Genomic DNA, 22,281 nt, shown 5'->3' with positions numbered 1-22,281 from the left:
ACTTTTTTTAACCCTAACTCCATTTTCACCTTCATCCTATCTCTATCATCTATCTCACCTGTACCTCTTTCTCCATCCATATCCACATCTCCATCTGAACCCCACACCTTTATCTTCATTTTCATTTTCATGACCATCTCCATTTTCACCCCCACCTTCATTTCCATCCCAGCTTCATCTCATCTCCCCCTCCTACCTTCATCTCCATTTCCTTTTCTAGCCTTCCTTCACATCTTCATCCTTACTTCCATCCATATTAACACCTCCAGCTCTGATTACCAATACTAATTTTAACCCTGCCACTTATGATTTCCACTGATAGGCCTGTTCCATTCACTAACCAATTAAAAAAAATTTAAATCCACACCCTCAGAATTCACTGTTGTAAGTCACCATGGAACCAGCCAGATGATAGACACTGGTAGATGCAATAGACCATTTCAACTGATTGACCAATAGAGAATCAGAAGCTGGCAAAGCATCACTGCAGTGACCCTCTATTTCTGCTCTATTCACAGCCTTCATCCTGCCCTGTTGCTTATAGTTCCTTTTACCTGTCCATTCTTATAGACTTGCTTTGTTTACCCCCATTTGGCATGACTGCCTATGCTTTTCTTTCATCTAAAACTTGTTTCTTTCCCCTGCTCATGCTGCTACTTATAAGGTTTCTGAAAGTCTTGAAAAGCAGAAATGTATAAAAAGCAACTACATTTTAGTATAATAAAAGTGCTGTAGAGACAGCATTGTGACTAGATGGCATACAAAGAGATAAAGAGATTTGTTACGAAAGTCATTTAGTAGATAATAAATCTAACTTGAATGAGGCCTCTGGGTCCCACCCCAGTGCATCAGATTCCCTAATTTCAGCAGCACAAATATTATAAGATTAACACGGAATGAAACATTGAGATGAGATTAAATACAACCTGATGCACTATTAATCTTAACCTTCCTTGGAGAGTCACGTTTCAGAGGATGTAGAAAAGAACTCCAGAAGGAAGCAAGTCCCAGAAGCAAACAAGCCTTCACTCTCCCTGGCTTTCTAGGGGTGGAACTGACCTCTGCCAGCGCTAGAATATATCAGTGTTGTTTGTAATCACAGCTCCCACCACACTCCTGACACTGTAGCACCTGCAAATTGAACTTAGAGGCACAAGATAAATTATGCAATTTGTGAGGTGCCCAGAAAACAGCTACCGTGGAAAATTACCATTAATAACAGCCTCATTACAAGCTTAGTTTATTCTAAACTATACTGAGTCTTGACTCTCATACCAATGCATTATATTCTTTGTTATGAAGATTATATAAACTTATTAGGGAAAAGTGGGTTCTTTCCATAGCAAAAAGAATCAAATTAGAAAGGCAAAAAGAACTGCACTTCGCCGAGTCCCATGATAAAAACCCATCAATATTTGTCAAATTTGCACTGGAATTTCTGACAATGAAAAACACAAATTCTAGCTGTCCAGTTGCAAGTCAACACAGCTTGTCTAAATACAGCCCTTTGACACCAAAACCAACTTGAAATGTATTGAGCTCCCTTCAGCTGGTAATTTAGACCTGTCAGACAACAGTGGAGTATAACTGGGCTGAGAGATCCTACTTCTGTCTTATACAAGGCTCATAATGAACCACATTTTTCTGACTCAGTCTTCCAATCAGATTCTATTCAATGTGTTGTTTGGTTCTGGCATTATTGTGACTCATGGGGCTCCATTTTCATACTGCAGTGGCAACTTTCTTTTTCAGCATAAACTAAAGTAAACTTATTTGTCGAGTGTAGCAAGGTCTCACTGAAGTGAGAAAAATAAGATTGTGTCAAACATTCTTTGAGTGTGAAAGTATTCTGGACAGCTTAAACTATTTTGGGCATTGAGTTATTAAAAGAATCCTGAACTTTCTCTTATTGATCTGAAATTCAAGAGTTGCTCAGTTGTCATGGTTTTATACCTACTAAGTTTTTAGATCTCTTAAGTTTTTGGATTCCTCATGACCTTTGATTCAATACTTGCAAACTATATATATATATATATATATATATATATATATATATCAACAAACATAATCTTAGACCTACTCTCAGCCAGACCTGAGTGAAGCCCTAGTAATAGGGAGATGAAGAAATCCTTGCCACCTTAAAGCTCATGGTTCCATAAACAAGTTGAAATGACAGTCTGAGAATCTGGATCTTTAGGAGAGAGGGGAAACAGACTTGTAAAGAGTGCATGTGCATTCCTTCTTGTATTGAATCAATGCTTGCTTCCATACTGTAGGGCATAAGAACATGGGTCTTGGGTGTGGGGACAAGGAAGGAGAAAGGGGGGTTTCTAGAGACTAGTAAGTGATCCCAAACCTTATTCTGATCAGTCAAGACCTCTTTTCTTTCCTTGAAATCAGCCTGTTCCTGTCATGTGGCATTTGGTACCAGTTAGATCTCTTTATATTGTCCTTCAATGGCCAAACATTCTGATGTGGACCATGTGGAGAGTGTAGACAGAATGCTGGCTTTCATAAAGTTCCCTTCCAGGTGGTGTTCTAGTTACTTACCTGTTGCTGTGATAAAACACTAATCAAAAACAACACAGAAGGAAAGCATTTATTCAGCTTACACTTCCAGGTCACAGACTATCATTAAAGGAAGTCAGGGAAAGAACTCAAGCAGGAACTGAAGCAGAAACCATGGAGGAATGCTGCTTGCTAACTTTCTCTCTGCCTCCCTTTCTTTCATAGCTCAGGACCACCTTTCCAGGAGACACCACTGCTCACAGCAGGATGAACCCTTCTATATCAATTAAGATAATCAAAACAGTCTCTCACAGACATGTCACAGACAAACATGATAAGGTCAGTTACTCAACTGAGACTTTTTTCAATTGGTTCTAGATTGTATGAAGTTGACAGTTAATGGCAAGCAGGACCAGTGGTGATGATAGAAATGAATATGGAGGGGACAGACCCTGAACATTTGTTATACACGGTAGAAGACAAGTGACAGAAAATGGCTTCTCCAAAGCAGAAACTGCTGTAGATAGCACTCTATATGCTGCGAATGTGTTGCTCTGATTGGTTAATAAATGAAGTGATGATTGGCCAGCAGCCAGGCAGGAAGTATAGGCGGGACAAAGAGAGGAGAATTCAGGGAACAGGAAGGCTGAGTCAGGAGTCCCCAGCCAGACACAGAGGAAGCAAGATGTAAAGATACTTGTAAGCTATGAGCCACGTGGCAAGGTATAGAGTTATAGAAATGGGTTAATTTAAGATATAAGAACTAGATAGGAAGAAGCTTACCACAGCCATACAGTTTATAAGTAATATAAGTCTCTGTGTGTTTACTTGGGTCTGAGTGGCTGCAGGTAGACACAGGAAAACTCCAGCTACAAGTAACATTTACAAGGAGACTTAAGGCCGCACAGTGGGGGCTGTTTCTGACTATGAGAATGAAGTCAACATGGGTGAATAAGAGTAAGTGTGGAAGACAGGTTTTGTGGGACATGGCAAGGAGTTAATTCTTACTGAAATAATATGAAGACATGTCACATTATACAAATTATGGGCTTTGGATACTTTTATTGTTTGCTAGTTTCACATATTTGTATGGTATATTTAAGTCCTCTTCTACCTATCCTCTTCCCTCATTCCTTTCACTATGCTGCTGGAACTCTTCTCAACCAGTCTCCCTCTGGCTTCCATGTCTTTGTTTTGTGTGTGGTCACTGAGAGTTACTTTGCCAAGTGTGGGTGGGGAGACACAGTTGGGCATATAAGCTACGGAAGAACAAAATAGAAGTTGCCTTATTTTGATTCTGTGTTGCTGTAATAAAACCTTGACCAAAGCTAACTTGGGGAAAACTTTGTTTGGCTTACAGGTTATAGTCCATCATTGGGGAAACCAGGCAGTAATGCAGGGCCAGAACCTGGAGGTAAGAACTGAGGCAGATACCATGGAGGAGTGCTGCTTACTGGCTTGTTCCCTATGGCTTGCTCAGCTTGCTTTCTTATACAGGCCAGGACAACCTGTACAGACAAGAAACCACTACAGTGAGGTAGGTTCTTTCATATCAGTCACCAATCAAGAAAATGTCCCCCAAAAGCATGCCTATGGGACAATCTGAAAGAGGAAATTTCTCAACTGAGGTTCCTTCACAGATTACTGTGTATGTGTGTGTGTGTGTGTGTGTGTGTGTGTGTGTGTGTATGTGTGTGTGTTTGTGTGTGTGTACACACAATAATATACATAATCAAATGATAGTAGAATTTGTGAAGAACAATGTGGGAAAAAGATGAGAAAACTTAATTAGGACAAATACCTGTAGTGGTATTTGCTCCACCCATGACCTTGGACTATAGGGCCTGAAAGAGGTGGTGCTTTCACTTCAAGGCCCATCTACAAGATCAGATTACTGAGTGAGTTTTAAATTTCCCAAGTGTACAGATTGCATTATAGCCATGTAGGAATGTTGCCTAGTTCTTATGAGCTACATGATGAAGTCTCTAGGGATAAACTGCCATGAGGCATTCAATTTACATTCAAATGTGATTCTGAAATATGCATACGAATCAATAAATTTACAAAAAGATAGGGAAAGTGACCATCTGAAGTTCTAAGGTCACCACTGGTAACTTTGGGTGAAGGAAACCTCGGGATTCTTTGTATGACATGTGGGGTTTAGTTCCAATTTTACTATGCATTAGAAACTTTGTAAATTATCAGAGCAAAGGATGCATGGATTTTATCCATATTGTGGGAAAATATAAATTTTGTGTTCAAGGGTATTTACTACATGGCTTTTACTAGCAAACAAAAAGAAACCTTTGGAAAGTGAATGAAATAGCTGTCATACCCATATGATGAGATACATAATCATTAATATTTGAATATATATGATTGGCATATATGAGAAATGGAGGAAAGAAAGGAGAGAAGGAAGGAATAAAGGAGTGTGAAGAGGAGGAAGAGAATTGGAAGAAAGAAGGAAGAAGAGAAGAGAGGAGGAGGAAGGGGAGGAAAGAAGGAAAAATGGGAGGGAAGAGAGATGGAGAGTGAGGAAGGAGGGCAGAGGAAGGAAATGGTGGTGGAAGAAGAGGGGGAAGGAAGGGAAAGAGGTGAGAGAGAGTCAGAACCTGTGTGTGGGGGGTGGTGGTGGTGGAAGGAAAGGAGAATATGAATGCTGAGCCAGCCTGCTCTAATATTCAATCAGTTTCTGGAATGAAGCATAAGGAACTATTAATAGTGATTTCCCCTGGAGAATTAGAAAGAGATCAAGAAATTTTTTTTTCACATTTCATTAGTGTTGGAATTTGTTTACCTTGAGCATATGATCATTATTATAATGAATGTTTCTATTCTCCCTGACCTAAAAAGTAGATGGTCTCATTCTACAGTATACATTCTTAGAGCAGGAAGTTAAAACTATGTCTGTTCCTCGCTAGTAGTCTTGCTTGGTGCTTTGCCAGATTCTCTGGGGCCAGGGACACAGGTTCCTTTGAAGTGAGTGTGTTCTAATGAACATACAAATGGAAGAATGTGTCATGATGTTGAGACAGACCCACTGTTTCCCTAGGTCACATGTCACAAACACATTTCTGGTCTAGATCCCTAAAGGTCCTAAAAACAAGAAGGAACTCAATGACCCCTGATTTACTAACTATTGAAAAGTCTTTGTAAGCTGTGACTCTGACACATACATTGCCAACATTTCTTTAGAGACTTAGCTTCTTGTAGTCAGAGAAGTTATGCCGGTCTTTTTTGTTTACAAATGAGGGCTTGTCCAAGACTTGATTATCATGATGATATTGATCTTCTCCTATTGTTAATGGCTCGCATATATAGAGCAGTAACTGAGAGTATCTTATATTTTCACCATGGAGACCTGTTGGGCGCCAGATGTAGATGTAACCAATCGTCTTATTAAAATAAGAAACACAGAGCCAATGTAAAAGAGAAAGCCGAGAGGTCAGAGCTCAGAGATAAAATCTTACCTCCTGCAGTGCTCCTAGCTTCCCCGAGAGAGAGCTACTTCCTGTTTGTCTGTGTTTAAATAGTCTTTCTGTTCTGCCTTCTCATTGGTTGTAAACCCAACCACATGACTGACTCATCACTGCCTGTAAGTACCGCCCTCCAGGTCTTAAAGGCATATGTCTCCAATACTGGCTGTATCCCTGAACACACAGAAATCTACCTAGCTCTTCTAACCACCATGCTCTTGCTATGGCTCTAATAGCTCTAATAGGTCTAGTTGACCCCAGGGCAACTTTATTTATTAACATAAAATTAAAATAACATTTCAGTACAAATAAAATATCACCATAGAGACCTGAGCTCAGGATATGTGGAAAGGTTATGTGCTTTCTTTGGCCTTTGAGGGCCTTTTTTCTTTGCTTAGAAATTCGGAATCAGGGAACTGGGCAGATGGGTCAGTTGGCAAAGTGCTTGCTGTATAAATGTGAAGAGCTGAGTCTGATCCTCAGAACTTACATAAGGAAGCTGGGCATAGTGGAATGCGCTTATAATCTCCATGTTGGACACACAGAGGCAGGTGGCTCTTGGTGGCTCACTGGCCAGCCAACCTAGCTGAATTAATGAGCCCTGTGGTAGTGAGAGACCCTGTGCCAAATTAACAAGGTGGATAGTGACTAAAGAAGACACCGAGACTGACATCTGGTCCCTGCACGCTCGGAGGCACATGCACACACAAGAACACACACACACACACACACACAGAGAGAGACAGACAGACAGACAGACAGACAGAGACAGACAGAGATAGAGAGAGATAAAGACACACACACACACACACACAGAGACAGAGAGAGAGACAGAGAGACAGAGATACAGAGGGACAGAGAGAGAGAGAGAGAGACAAAGATACACACACACACACACACACACACACACACACACACACACAGAGCGCGCTAGCATTCAGATGTGGCAACCAATGCTTACCACTGTGTAAGCCTTTGTAGGACATCACAAGGGTCTACATGCTAAGTCCCATAGCCATTTCCAGAACTTTATGTAATTTACACAAGAAGTTAAATAGCACAAAACTTATGAAGATCACAGATTTGATTGCACCTTTTAATCACAGGTGGAGGAAATCTAGTGGATGGGAAAAGTTTAGGCAAAATAAGACAGCTGAGACACCTCTTGCTGTGAGCATGAGTCAACAACACTAGTTAAGCCCCAGAAGCTAAGAAGCCGCAGGTACAAACTGCTAGGCCTGTGATCAATATGTTACTTTGACATTTGCAAACACCCTCTAGAATCAAAACACTATTTCAAACCTTTTAATGTCATTTTATGAAGTTGGCTTGCCCTTTAAATGTCTTTTATCCCTCTGAGAATTAAATCAGTTTGGGAAAGACCCTATTTCGATGATCTGAACAACAGTTTGGGGAAAGAACAACAAAGGCTCTTAACTTGGTTGTCATAGGTTGTTGTCATTGTGATGGCCAGCCATTCAGCACTCTCTCTGCTCTCCTCTTAAAGAGTGATACGAGTGACTTCCTCCCCTGCCTGAGAAGCAGATGAAGCTAGAGAGTCACATCAGTGAAGAGTTCATAAGTGTGGATTAGAGAGATGCACAGCTCTGTCAATTCCTGGCACACAGGGGGCACCAACCAATTAGACTCATTGGGGAATATTCTTCCTAGGATCTCTCTGGTGAACACAGGAAGGAAGATTCTCCATGAATGGATATAGTGCAAAGTTGGAGATGTCAGTCTGCCATATCCTGTGTTTGAGACACATACAGGAACAAAGGGCAGGGAGGTACCTGGAATAAACTTGTCAGATACTACGTCAGTACACCCCGAATGGCACTCTGTGATGTTTCAGAAGCCTCTCTATCCATAGCAGAATTTAATACCATCAAACGTGTGTGTGCATGCACACGCGCGTGTGTATGTGTGTGTGTGTGTGTGTGTGTGTGCGTGCGCGCGTGCATATGTACATGTGGAGGCCAAAGGACAAATGCAAGTGTTGTTCCTTAGGTACCTTTCACTTTTTATTGAGACAGAGTCTCTGAATGGCCTGGATATCCCCAAGTAGACCAAGCTGGTAGCTAGTAAGCCCCAGTGATCCACCTGACTCTACCTCCTCAACTCTGGGATTACAAAGATACAACTTACACAATCCAAGGGTTATGAATTTCAGTGGTTTCTAAGATGGGATATATCTGGTGAACCTCCTAAAAAGAAATTACAAAGCTCCAAGTATATGCCAGAAGGTAAAAGCACTTGTTGCACAAGCCTATGATCCAAGTTTGATACCTATAACCTATGGTAGAGGGAGAGAGCCATTTCCTAAAAGTTTGTCCTCTGACCTTCAGACATATGACGTAGTATTTGCGCACCTGAAAGAATGGGATACGCAAACACACACACACACACACACACACACACACACACACAAATGAAATTTAAAAATTAAATGAATGATAAGAGGAAGGGAACACTCCACTCAACAGTCCCAGACCACAGCGATTAGAGTCATATGTGTTACTTCACACATCGTTAAGGATGCTGCACCTGTTGTTTGCATGCTTATCTGTTACGTGGTCTGTCTAAGAGGAAGCATGAGTACACTATAATTCTAGAAAACAGGAAAGGACACCTTAGAATAGCAGTTCCCAACTTGTGGGCTGTGACTGACCCTTTCACAGGGGTCACATATCAGATATCCTGCACAACAGATATTTACATTACGATTCATAAAACCAGCAACATTAGAGCAATGAAAATAATTTTAGGATTAGGGAGTCACCACAACATGAGGAACTGTATTAAGGGGTTGTAGCAGTAGAAAGGTTAATCACTGCCTTAGAAGCTCAGCAACAGTCAACCTATGACAAAGTGGGAACACATGAAGACTGTCATCATGGCAACTAGTTGTCTTCTCAGAGAGAGGAGCAAAGATCTCCTCACAATTCTGCTTCATGCTAAACAAGCATGTGCGTAGAACAGGAGCCAAACACTGGGGGGTAGAGGTTGCTAAAGAAAACAGACAATCACTAGGCCTCGTGATGAAGACCTGAGATTCCAGTTACTTGGGAGGCTGAAGAGAGAAGATCACAAGTTCAAGACCTTCCTGGATTAAAGTGTGTCTAAGACTAACTAGTCTGTGCAACTTGGTGAGATTCTGTCTCAAACTAAAGGGAAAACCTGGGATGTTGTCTAGTGGTATAACATCTTCCTAGGATGTGTGATGCCTTGGCTTCTATCCCCAGTAAGAAAGTGGACAATTCACGGCTCTTGGAACCTGTGGGTAAAACCTTGGGGCCTGTTAAAAAAGGCTTGGGGCCCATTGGAGAAGCCTTGGGGCCTGTGCAAGAATACTGTGTCCTTTGGGGGAAAGCTGTGGGAAATGTGGAAAAGCCTTGTAGACAGGAAGAAAAGCCTTGGAGTCTGTGGGAGAAGGCTTAGAGCCTTGAGTGAATTTGTGGGACCTGTGTGAAAAGCTGTGGAGTTGTGGGAGAAGCCTTGTAGACTGTGGGAGAAGCCTTGTATGTAGACTGTGGGAAAAGCCTTGTAGACTATGGGAGAAGCCTTGTAGTATGTGAGAGAAGCCTTGTAGTATGTGGGAGAAGCCTTGCATGCTGTGGGAAATGCCTTTTATATCAAAGGAAGTGCCATGGAGAATATGGGAGAAGCCTTGGGAATTGGGAGAAGATAGTAAAGACAGAGACATGTGACGTGACAAACATCATGTAATTGAAAAAGACAGTGGTCCTCTCAAATCCCGAGTACCTAGAGGTCCAGCTCCAGAACAAACTGCACTGGTCTCAGCCTTATTACCAGTTCTCTGTCTGGCTCCCTTATCAGGAAGTTCCTCACCAAAACATTCCAAGAGCTTAAATCAGTTCTTGACACAAGGGAACGGGCTGTAGGAGAAGGGAATGATTAATAGAGCTCTGGAGACAGCCCAAGCCTCCTGGGAATGCTGGTTACCCTGTCCTGTGACTATCAGGGCCAAACTTAGTGCAACAACATGGGGGCCACGTGGTCCATAGGGAGGTCATCCCAAGAGGCAGGCTGGGAGAGCAGTGAGAGTCGGACAGTGCTGGGACAGTAACAACCAATAAAGAACACAGTATTGGAAGGTTGCCGTTTTAGGCGACTGTGACTCTGTCCTGCTGTGAACTTCTTAGGAACCACAAAGCACATTATACAGAATTGTCCCTCTGAAGGACAGGAGGCTGAGGCATTCATGGACTGATACCCATCATTCCCACTGTGGCTTGGGGTTATCCCTGCAGCAATTTTCCATTTATTTTATTTATTTTTAAACCTTGAGACAAATACTCAGCCAAGCCACTAAACAAATACTGCATAAAATACTTATAATCCCTGCGAGCTCCTGTGAAACATCACAGTGAGATAAATCTACATGTGGGGACCCAGCTTGACCTGACAGTAGCCATCTTGGGTCTTCACTGACAGCATTGTCCCCAGGACTCTGGGTAGTTTTCCCCACAGTCTCCAAGTGTGCTATGCACAGAGAGAGCCATCAGAGGGGTATATGTTTGGTGCTTTACAGACTCTGCTGTGATGTGGATATGCCTAACAACCCTGATACTGGCTTTGGATATACCAGGTTCACTCAGGCTTGCATGAAGTCACTTTGTCCTTAGCCATTATCTAAGGCCCTCCTTCTGACCCAAATAATGGCGATTAGCTGCCTCACTGACTGAAGACACACTTCAGTTCCTCAGTCCCCCTTAGACCTTGTTCTGTGCCGTCTTGAGTTTGCACAGCACTTGTTTTGGTCTCTGTCACCTTGGGAACCATTCTCATATACCAAGACTGGGTTTCTTGGGGTCATATTTTAAAAGGAACTCCCCAAAAAGAATTCCAGGGAAAAATAATGTGAAAGAAGATAGTACGCGCTACAAGAAACAGCAGCACTGTATAGTGCTGGGAAAGGTTAATAGATTAGATAAAACCAGAACTAGAATCTTGGGATGCTGGTAAGATGACGACGATAGGACATAGTGACATACAATTAAAATCCCTCCCTAGTGCTGGGTATGATAGAGTGTTATATACCTCTAACCCCAGCATTGGAGAGTGGAGGCATCAGAATCGGGAGTTCAAGGTCATCCTTGACTAAATAGTGGGTTTGTACACAGGCTGAGCTACATGAGACTTTGTTTCAAAAAATAAGCAGGCAAGTGAACAAAAATTCTTTTTATAAGATCAAATCCTTTACTCAACATGAATTACAGGCCCATGACTGTGACTATGTAAATATCATTTGAGGCAATTTCAGTCTTGAAAATCAATCATATAAAATATCACAAACATCATTGTAGGTATTTGGAGAACAAAACAAATGTTAGAAGCTTTGACAATATAAAATCTAAATAAAACAACAGCAAATGTTACTGAGTAGAGGGATGAAAAGATTAAGAAGTAATTACAAAGTTATTATCCATTCTTCCAAATTGTAAATTTTTACATTATTTTGGTATGTGTATGTATTTGTACTTGTTAGTGTAGGTGTGTGTATCTGTGCATGTGAGCATGCACATGTGTTCATGAGGAGGCCGGAGATAGGAAACATTTTTCTTCTATGACTGCTCATCTTGACTTTTTGAGATAAGGCTTCTCCCTGAACTTGCACCCTGGTTCAGCTAGGCAGCTTAGCTAGTGAGCTTCAGGAGTGCAGTAGCTCTGGGCCTTAATGCTGGGGTTACACCACTGTGCCCAAGTTCCTACATGGACGCTGGTGATCTGAACTTAGTTCCTCATGTGTGCAGAACAAAACCTTTATATCCTGAGCCATCGTCTCAACCTGACTTTTATATTTTGAGCTGGTTTATAAGAATTGTCCAGAGTTAAGGGTACAATGTGGTGTTCTGACATGAGCATGTGATGTATGATAATCTAATTAGCCTATCCATCACCTCAATCATCTACGCATTTCTTGGAGTGAAAACAATCAGAATCACTTCTAAAGTATTAGTTAGAGCTGGAAAACCTCAAAACACAAATCCTGATACATATCTTTCATAGCTGACAAGCTAATGACCAGAAGAAATGAAGTAATAGTATAATTGACAAGCCTGAAGTAAAGCAACAGTAGGGGATTGTAAGATGAATTGCTAAACGGTCTTATTAATAAAAAACCTGGAGTCAGATATTGTATGAAAACCGAAAGATCAGAGGAATAGGACAAGCCATAGCCAACCTCACCTTACCGACTCCTCAGTCTCCAAAGAGACCTACTTCCTACATACCCACACCTATATGCCTTTCTGTCCCTGCCATCTCACTTCCTCTCTCTGCCCAGCTACTTCAATTCCTCTTCCTGCCCAGCTCTGTCACTTTCTGTCTGTCTGTACAGACCTCTAGACCTTCATGGTTAGTGCTGGGATAAAAGGCAATGGTAATTGCCTGACTTCTATGGTTACTATAGTGGCTGGCTTTTTCCTATTATCTTCAGATAACCTTTATTGAGGTACACAGATAAAATATCACCACTGGGGATTTATAAGAGGGTAGCAATTTCTTCATCATTTTATTTTATAGAGAAGATTGGGATTGTCTAGAATTAATAACTCAGGCAAGGAGAGATGGTTTGGTGGTCAAAAGTACCAGCTGTTCTTTTACAGGACCCGGGTTTGATTCCCAGCACCCCCTGTGGCAGTTCACAGCTACCTGTAACTCCAGTTTCGGGCCATCCAATACAACTTCTTCTACTGTCCTCACCAATGCCAGGCGTCTTCGTGGTGGACAGACATATATGCAGGCAAAACAACCACATAAAATGTAAATTATTATTTAAAATTGATAACTTAAGAAGTAAAAATCATTAAAACCCTAATGAGAATGCTGTGGTTACTGAGGTGGGCAAGACTGTCGCTTCCACAATTTCAGTTTGTAGAGTCTTTAGAACCTATGTATCATCCCCCCAACACAAATGTTGAGACACTGTTTAGAGAATATTGTAAAAGAGACTCAAACCCCATTAGTTTGCTGGCTCTAAATGAAGTTCCTGTCTCAGCCCCGAATTCCCTCTGATTAATAACAACTTAGCAATGCTCAGGATTTGGGAGAATAAATAACCCTGTCATTTTCTACCCCCAAGCTGTGGCTTCATATTAGACAGCCATGCTAATTCTGCTTGTAATCCCCAGGAAGTGTGGGGACTTGTGTAATCCTTCATTGCTAAGCCTGTTTCATCTCCGCTGAACGCAGAAGGATCAACTTTTAAAAATTGCCAGTGGGGGTAAGGAGATGAAAAAACAATAAGGAATGACAAGTGTGTTGGGAGATGAAAAGGAATAACAGTGATTAGGTTAAAATAATTAGATATTTATTCTACTCACTTATCTCACAGGGATCAACATTTCACCTGCAATAATGGGAATTTCATATATCTCCAAATTACTTTATGAAAGCCTCGTCTGAACCTAAAGTACATCAGATCCTAAAATATTCAGTAATGTTCCAAATCAAGAATTTATGAATTCAGCATCTTACTGCAAGTCCGAGGCTCTGTTTTGAACCTTCTTTACTCCTCAAGAGAGGGGTAGAGCACAGAATTCAGGGACTATTGAAATGGGCAAGTGAGTTGGTGAGATAGGCCCAGCTGGTTCTACAGGTTGGTTCTTGATGTGCAGATGTCTCCAAAGTCCTGTTCCCTAGGAGCAGTGATGAAGCTGGAGCATATGATGGAAGAGATGGTCCAGTCTCAGTTCTCTCTGTTTATATGTGTTACTTACCTCCTGTGCCATCTGTATTTCCACTGTACATTACCATCAGACCATTCCTTTTTCTGGGAATGGGAGGAACGGATAGCAAGAAAGGGGCTTGGAATGAGAAAGAAGGTTGGATATTAAGTGTACGTATCTGGCAGTCATATTATTGCTTTGAATTGGAAAATTGTTCCTTGAAATATCAGAGCTAAACCTTTTTTTCTTTTATTGTGTTTTATTAAAAAATTTATACAATATAAAAAAAACCCTTCAGTTTCATTCATTCTTGTGTGATGTGTGTGTGGTATTTGTGTGTGTGTGCGCGCGCGTGTGTGTGCGTGCGCACGTGTGTGTGTGTGTGTGTGTGTGTGTGTGTGTGTGTGTGTGTGCAAGTTCACCTGTGTGCATGTCTATGTGGAGGAGAGAGGTCAGACTTAGACTATCTTCCTTACTTTTTGAGGCAGAGTCTCTCGTTGAACCTAGGCTGTGGTGACTGGGCTAGACTGGCTGATCCCAGAGCGCCCTCCACTCCTACTCCCCGGGAAGGGATGACAGGCGTTTACTGCCATGCCTGGATTTTACACAGGTGCTGCGGACTGAACTCAGGTCTTCATACTTGCATTGCAAGAACTTTATACATACACGTGTTTTCTATTTTTGATCAAATTAAGGTAGTAAATCATGTATATATATATATAATATCTAAACAAATACAGAATTAGTAATACATTTTTTCATATCTGTGTTTATTTCTCTATTGTCTTTTTTTTTTTTTTTTTGCACAACATGCGGGTCATATGTACTCTTTTCTACTGTAATCTTCAACTTAAAAATATACCATGGATGGGGCTGGAGAGACAGTTAAGTGCTTAAGGTAACTTTCTGCTTTTGTGGAGGATCCAGGTTTGATTCCCAGCATCTACACAAAAACTCACAGCAGTCCATGATTCCAGTTCTAGAGGAATTCGACATCCTTTTCTGGCTTCCCAGGGCACCAGGCACATACACAGGGCACTTACATCCATACAGGTAAAATGCTCACATATATAGAATAAAAATAAATAATTTTTTAAGAAACAACCTCCTCCCCAAAATACTACAGATAAAAAATCTTTATCAGTTTATAAAAGTTCTATTTAGTTTTTGTTGTTGTTTCTTTCAGAGAAGGTTTTGCTGTATTGCTCAGGCTGGCTTCAGTGTATAAGTCTCCTGGGATTTCAGGCATGTGCCACCAGAGCCTATCTACTTTTACTCATCTTATGGCTGCTGAGTACTCCACTGTAGCATGATTTTTTTTCAAACCATTCTACTAAGGATAGAGTTTGTTTCCAATATTCATAATTACTGTGGATAATCTTACATATGTTATTTTTATTGTAGAGATATAACTTCAAAATAAAGTTTTGTAAGTGCTGAGACAACTATGCCAAGAAACACATACACACACACACACACAGGCACACACAGGCACACGTGCGCGCGCGCGCGCGCACACACACACACACACACACTGTGGTGATATTGTGTCACCCAATATATTGAGCACCCTAATAAACTTATCTGGGGTCAGAGGACAGAACAGCCACTAGATAGACATAGAGGCCAGAAAATGGTGGCACACAAACATTTAATTCTAGCATTCTGGAGGCAGATTTTCATCTGGATCTCCGTGAGTTCAAAGCCACACTGGAAACAGCCAGGCATGGTGACACATGCTTTTAATCCCAGGAAGTGATGGCAGGAACAAGAAAGGTATATAAGGAGTGGGGAGCAGGAACTATAGGCTTTTAAGCTTTTAGGCTTTTAGCAGCAGTTCAGCTGAGATCCATTAGGATAAGGACTCAGAAGCTTCCAGTTTGAGGAAACAAAATCAGCTGAGGAATTGGCTAGGTGAGGTTGGCTAGTTCTGTTTCTCTGATCTTCCAGTGTTTACCCCAACACCTGGCTCTGGTTATTTCATTTCTAAGACTGTTTAGCAATTTTTCTTACAACACACACACACACACACACACACACACACACACACACACACACACACACACCAAGAACATAGCACATTTTCCTCCCCTTGTGGCTACTCTAGTCTCTGGCAGTCACCATCAATGCACAAATATGCCTGTTTCCTCATCGTCCCACCAACAAAACCAGTTTGATTTACTAATAATTTGAATCTTTACCAATTTTATAATTAGATGATATTTTGGTTTAGTTTTGATTTATATTCTTTCTGATAATTTTTATTTGTTAAAGGGAAAGTTGTATTTCTTTTTTAATAGAATGATTGTTTCTATTTTTTTCCTACCAGACTTATGGTAAACAACTTTACTTACTTCTCAATTGATGACACTTATATGAGGACTCTTAATTGAATATGGCCCCATGCACTAAAATAAATATGTATTTTAATTACTCTTGGGCACTGTCTCCGATGAAAAACGTTTTTTTTGCAACAAACAAATGTTTGCTTCAACAGATAGAACTTTGGCTCCAGGCCATCCATCCAAGACTCAGAGACATATAAATCAAATATAGTTCGGAGACAGAGATTGTAGGCCAGGTGCATGGCGGCCAATCCGAGACTTTATGACCATCTGGAATGAGGAGGGTAATCTCATGGTACAAGAAAAGTGCAGGGTAGAAATTAGCTATAAGGGGCTTGGGGGCATCATCAAAGGATGCTAGCTGAGGAGTCAGCAATACAAAGTCCCCTGTGGTCGGGCACCTTCTTTAAGATGAATACAGTCAAAGGCAAATGGCCATCATTGATTCAAGAAAGGTCTTCACAATGGAGGTGAAGTTCTCAAACTGAACAAAAATAGGCTCAGTCATAACACCAAGACTGAAGCATTGGGGGAAGAAAACATGTCATGAAGAAAACTTTATCTGTGTTTCATAAAAACCACGCAAAAGGGTTCTACATCTTCAGTCCTGTTAAAAGATGCCTGCACCTGATGGAGTTAAACAGGCAAGGAGATATAGTTAAGACTGTTTGACTAGGGAAGAGAAGTTATTTTCCACTCAACAAAAACAGAAGGTGGGGAATTTAAAGCCCTGGGGTGATCCTGTGGAGAAGAGTCAGAAGACTGGAGGCACAGGATAGACACGGTGATGGATCAGGTGTGACTAACTATTAAGTGCCAGGTGAGGAAGCTGGGTTTCTTCTTTCCCATAGATGTGAATTCCACCTTTCTTAATGATGATATTTCACGGTGATGCCTCCCATGCCCTTGAGGAAGATACTTCTGCATTGTACAGCTGGATAGAGACTGGAGGAAGATCCATGTTCTGAAGAGAAAGGAGGACTTCGAGCAAGAGTTAGCACTCAGGACAAGTGTCTAGAAGAAACCTGTGGTAGAGTCTTACTGGGCAGATGAGGACATCTGAGGTCATCCTGAAAATTTACACTATACTTTACAACTACTGATGAAATGTGGACTTTGTTGTGGAAATCTAGGTGAAATAAAACATATCAAAGTGAACAGTACCTTCTGTGGCTCAGGTAGGTCTGTTAACTGAATATTGTGAAGAAATAGATGCATAACCATTGGGTTGCTGGTGAATTAATATTGGAATCTGAGTGTGGATGTTCCTTTCAGTCCATCTCCTGAAGAGTCACTAAAGATGACATGATGTCATCCATGTAAATACATATTCTAAGTGCAATCTAGAAGGGAAGTAATGATTATGTTGCAAATGTTGATTTTAGCTATGAGAATCAATTTTCACATGGTTTATTGATTCTAATTTAGAGTAGCAGAAAATCACACATGAAAAAGATGTGTCTCATGGCTTACATCTTCTTTATTAGAGGTAAAAATATTCAGGGGTTGGAAGGATGTCTCAGAAGTTAAGGACATTGGTTACAGAGGACCCAGGTTTGATCCCTGGCACCTACATGGCAACTCACAACGATCTGTAACTCCAATTTCAGGGAATCTGCTGCCCTCATCTGACCTCTGAAGTCATCAGGTATGCAAGCAATGCTCAGACATATATATGCAGGCAAGACACCATAATACACATAAAAGAGAAATTAAAACAATATTTCAACCCCTTTCTTCTCCTCATTATTTCATCACTTCCAAAGTGTAGACAGAGCCATGGGTCAGGGCTGTTAAAAATGATATCATTTTAAATTTATATTAATCTTAAACAGAGATAAATTTATCCTGATGTTAGTAAGGGAACCATTGCTAAAGATATCATACTTACTAAAGATCAGGTAATAAGGTTAAAGATATGTGTTTGACCCATGACCATCTGACTGAGCCAATGCTCTTTCTTCGCAGATAGTAGTGAGGTCTCCAGTGATGTTTGGCTGGAGGCATTTGCAAGGAAAATTAGGAAGCACTCAATATCCCCTGTAATTCTATAGTTTAAAATAAAGTGGGAAAATTCAATAAACACCAACTTCAGGCGTTTTTCGCCTCTAATTTTAGAATGCCAACCATGAAACAGCCGCAGCAAGAAGAGAGTGGCGGCTGTCATCACCCTGGGTGTTGGAGTGCGGGCTCCACATTTGTACAGGGAAATGCGAGGATTATTTAAGCACTTTGTTTTCCTATGCACAAATTGCCTGCCTGCTTGTGATAAAAATGAGCTGACAGCCTTTGGCTGTTTTTACATCAAATTCAGTACCAAAATGTCCCCAGTTAAAGGCCTCCCTACTTTCAGCCCACATGCAAGTTTTTTTTCTTCTTCTTCAGAAAAAGGGATTCTTTGGGACTCAGCAACTTCTTCCCCTCTTTAGCTCTCTATTTTTCCAGCTTCAATTTTTTTTTTTTTTTTAGTATCACCTACATACAGAAAATTCCACAAATTGTAAGCATAAATATCCATGGACCATAAACACTAGTTACTTCTAAACAATGGCCCGATGAAGACCAGACCTTCCTTCAGTCTGACTCCTCATTTCCTTATCTTACTGAGAGCAGTATTAGAGACTTTGTATAAAACCAATTAAAAATTTTAAAATTATGTCTCTTTACTTTTTGTGTGTGGCAGGGGGAGGGTGAGTGGGTGGGTGGGTGTGCCATGGGCCAGGTGTGGCGGTCAGAAGGGAACTTTCTTGAGTCTCTTCTCTCCTCCTACCGTATGGATTCTAGAGAACTGAACTCTGGTTCTCAGGCTTGGCAGTAAACGACTCTACCTGCTGAGCCGTACTACTGGCCCTGACATTTTGATGTTATGAGCTAGAGACATGGCCTCCCCAGGCTCACACCCACCTGTAACTCCTCTAGCTGCTGTGGGCACCTGCGTTCATCTGCATATACCCACATGCAGACACAAAATTTTAAAAATTAAAATAATAACAGCCATGCATTGTGGTATAGTATTCCCCCAAATATTGTGCATTCTAATAAACTTATCTGGGGTCAGAGACAGAGCAGCCACAATATTAAACATAAAGGATAGGCAGTGGTAGCACACGCCTTTAATCCTAGCATTCCAGAGGCAGAAATCCAGGTGTTCAAGGATACAGCCAGGCGTGGTGACTCATCACACCTTTAATCCCAGAAAGCAAGCCTTTAATCCCAGGGAGTGGTGGTAGAAAGCAGAAAGGTCCATAAGGCATGAGGACCAGAAACTAGAAGTATTTGTCTGGTTAAGTTTCCAGGCTTTGGAGCACAGTTCAGCTGAGAGCCATTCGGATATGAGGACACAGGGGCTTCCAGTCTGAGGAAACAAGACCAGTCTAGAAGTTGGCCAGGTGAGGTTAGCTGTGGTTTGTTCTGTCTCTCTGACCTTCCAGTGTTCACCCCAATACCTGGCTCAGGTTTGATTTTTTTAATAAGAACTTTTAGGATTCATGCTACAATGAATGGTGATGAACACATTTAATACCAGCATTTGGGAATCAGAGGCAGGTGGATCTCTGTGAGTTTGATACTAGCCTGGTCTATATATCTAGTTAATATGTCCAGTATGTACCTAGAGCTACATACTGAGACCCTGTCTCAAAAAATTAAAATAATCTTTTAAAATTAATGTTTTTATTTATTCTTTGAGAATTTCATTTAATATATGTAAACCATATTCTTTCCCCAAACTCCTCCCATACCTTTCCCACTTCCCTATCCACCCAGTTTCATGTTCTTTCTTTATATTAAAAAATGAAAACCAAAACAACAAAAAAGCCAAGCATGGAGTCTATTTTGTCTTGGTAGACTACTTCTGAGTTTAGAGCCTGTCCTGGTGTCTGGATGATGCACCACATGTCATTCCAATGAAGAAAACTGATTTCTTTCCTTTCTTAGCAGGTATCAATTGCAGATAACTTTTTTGGCTCTGTGTGGGATTTCATGCCCACTTCCCTCCTCTGTCCTGGGATTTTTCTCTGGCTTGATCATGTGCAGGTCTTGTACACACTGACATGGACACTGTTCTCAGTATCCACCATTAGAGTTTATAAGTAAATGTCTATATAGACTTTTATTAAAGTGAACCATTTCTCAAATTCTTTCACCATTGATAATTCCAAACTATTTATGAATCTCATATATATGGGATCATACATGTGTCTTGTTTTATTTCCTTCAGTAATAATTGTAGGTGATGTTACATTGCCATGTCTTACAGGAATATGCCACATTTAATGAACTGTCTTGTTGGTTATCTCAGATGTTTAGATATGAATAAACCCATTATGAATACACATGGTTGTTCAATGTACGTCTGCACCTGTGCTTCTTGTGAGCTGACTGAGGAGTGCACTTGCTGGGTCATAGCAAACATCCTCTGTCCATCAATTTAGAGGTGCTCTAGTTGATTCATTGTCTCACTGATACTTGGTATTTTCATTACTTGTATCTGCTAAAATAAGCTCCAACTTCCCTAGTACAGTAAGAATGAGCACTCACTGTAGTTGTAATTTTTTATTCTGCCATGACTGGCCAAGATGGCCTGCCCTTCTCATCTTCCCAATTAAACTCTAAGCAGTTTTTCCAGACTCTCAGCCTCATGGCTCTCCTTGCTTGGATCCTTTTTTCTTCTTCTTCAGGACATGTATATTCTTCTGATCTCTGTTCATTTGTACAACATGGAAGTACAACCTGGGAGCCATCATCCTGAAACGCAGTCATTAGAGGATATGGAATTTAGTGTCTGCAGGAGACCAGGGATCCAACTTCTTTGTGTCAACAACTAGGTACAGCTGTCCTTTCACCTTGTCCGGTCTCTCCCTGCATGGGGCTCTGATCCTTGCCCCCTGGCTCACTATGTTAGTAGAGAGTAACTTCCTTCCCCCAGTGAAAGGGTCTTGAATGAAACCTCCTTGCCTGTTTGTCTCCATCTGGTGCAGGTTTTCTTTGACAAGACTAAGGATGGGACAGTATCACATGTGTCAAATGATGACTTAGTTACTCTTCTATTCACAATGTGCCCTGTAAGGAGAATTCCTAATTTTCTTGTTGCATTTCTGCCTTTTCTTATGGTCTGCAGCGCTTTTTTTTTTTTAAATTACCCAGACTTGGGTCTTTCCACAGTATCACTTCATACATCAATCAAGTGACCACATATGTATGTCTGGTTCTGCACTCTTTTCTGTATTTCAAACATGGGGGACCATATGCCACACTATAGTATTCTTAGTTATTCAAAACTTGTAGGATGTGCTGTATGTTACTGGCAGTTTGTTCAATTGCTCTTCTTTCATTTTAATGTGAGTTTTAGAATTAACATGCAAATTTATATGAAGACTCATTTGCTGAATTCTTAATAAGTTTGCACTGAATGTATAGGTCAACTTGAGGAATTTTTACAGGCTTAAATACTCTACCTTCCAACTCATATAATTACTTTCAAGGATTTTAACTTGTCAGTGAAGTGTTTTAATTTTTCTGCATAGTTACACTAAAGGCATTTTTGTATGCTGTATCTTAGGCATTTGATGTTTTGATCTTAAATAATATTTAAACATTTTTATGTTATAATCACAATTAACAGAATATATAGATACGTCTTACAAATGGGCCTTATAAACATTGACTGCCTAGATCCCTTATTTTTATTTTTTCTAAATTTATTCATATTTTGATTCTGTTATGTATATGACCACACTACTTTGAAATAAGTTTTGTTTCATTTCTCTGTTTTCAATACACACACACATACACACACACACACACACACACACACACACACACACACACACGGGGACACACACACACACGGACACCTTTAGTGCCAGTGACTGAGATCTCCAGTACAATAGCAAAGAGACTTAACTGGAAAGGGGCTGGAGAGGTGGCTCAGTGGTTGTGAGCATGGGCTGCTCCTGCAGGGGGGACGGGTGCAGCACCCGCATGGCTGCTCAAAGCATGCTGTATCTGCAGTTCCAAGGGATCCAATACCCTCTCCTGGCCTCCACAGGCACTACATGTATGTGGTACACATGTATATATATATATATATATGAAACAGTAATAGACATAAAATAAACACACATTTAAAAGAGAAATAAAAAAGACATTTCTACCATTTTTTGAAATCAGAAATGTTAGCTAGTTCTACAGCCAGTGTATTTGCTCTTGTTTTGTCTTGGCTATTTTTATAGGAATCTGAACCGTGCTGAGGGG

Source organism: Peromyscus maniculatus, chromosome 7 (assembly GCF_049852395.1).
Source record: "Peromyscus maniculatus bairdii isolate BWxNUB_F1_BW_parent chromosome 7, HU_Pman_BW_mat_3.1, whole genome shotgun sequence".
Taxonomy (NCBI): domain Eukaryota; kingdom Metazoa; phylum Chordata; class Mammalia; order Rodentia; family Cricetidae; genus Peromyscus; species Peromyscus maniculatus.
The sequence above is the reverse complement of the archived record's forward strand: the minus strand, read 5'-3'. Positions refer to the sequence as shown.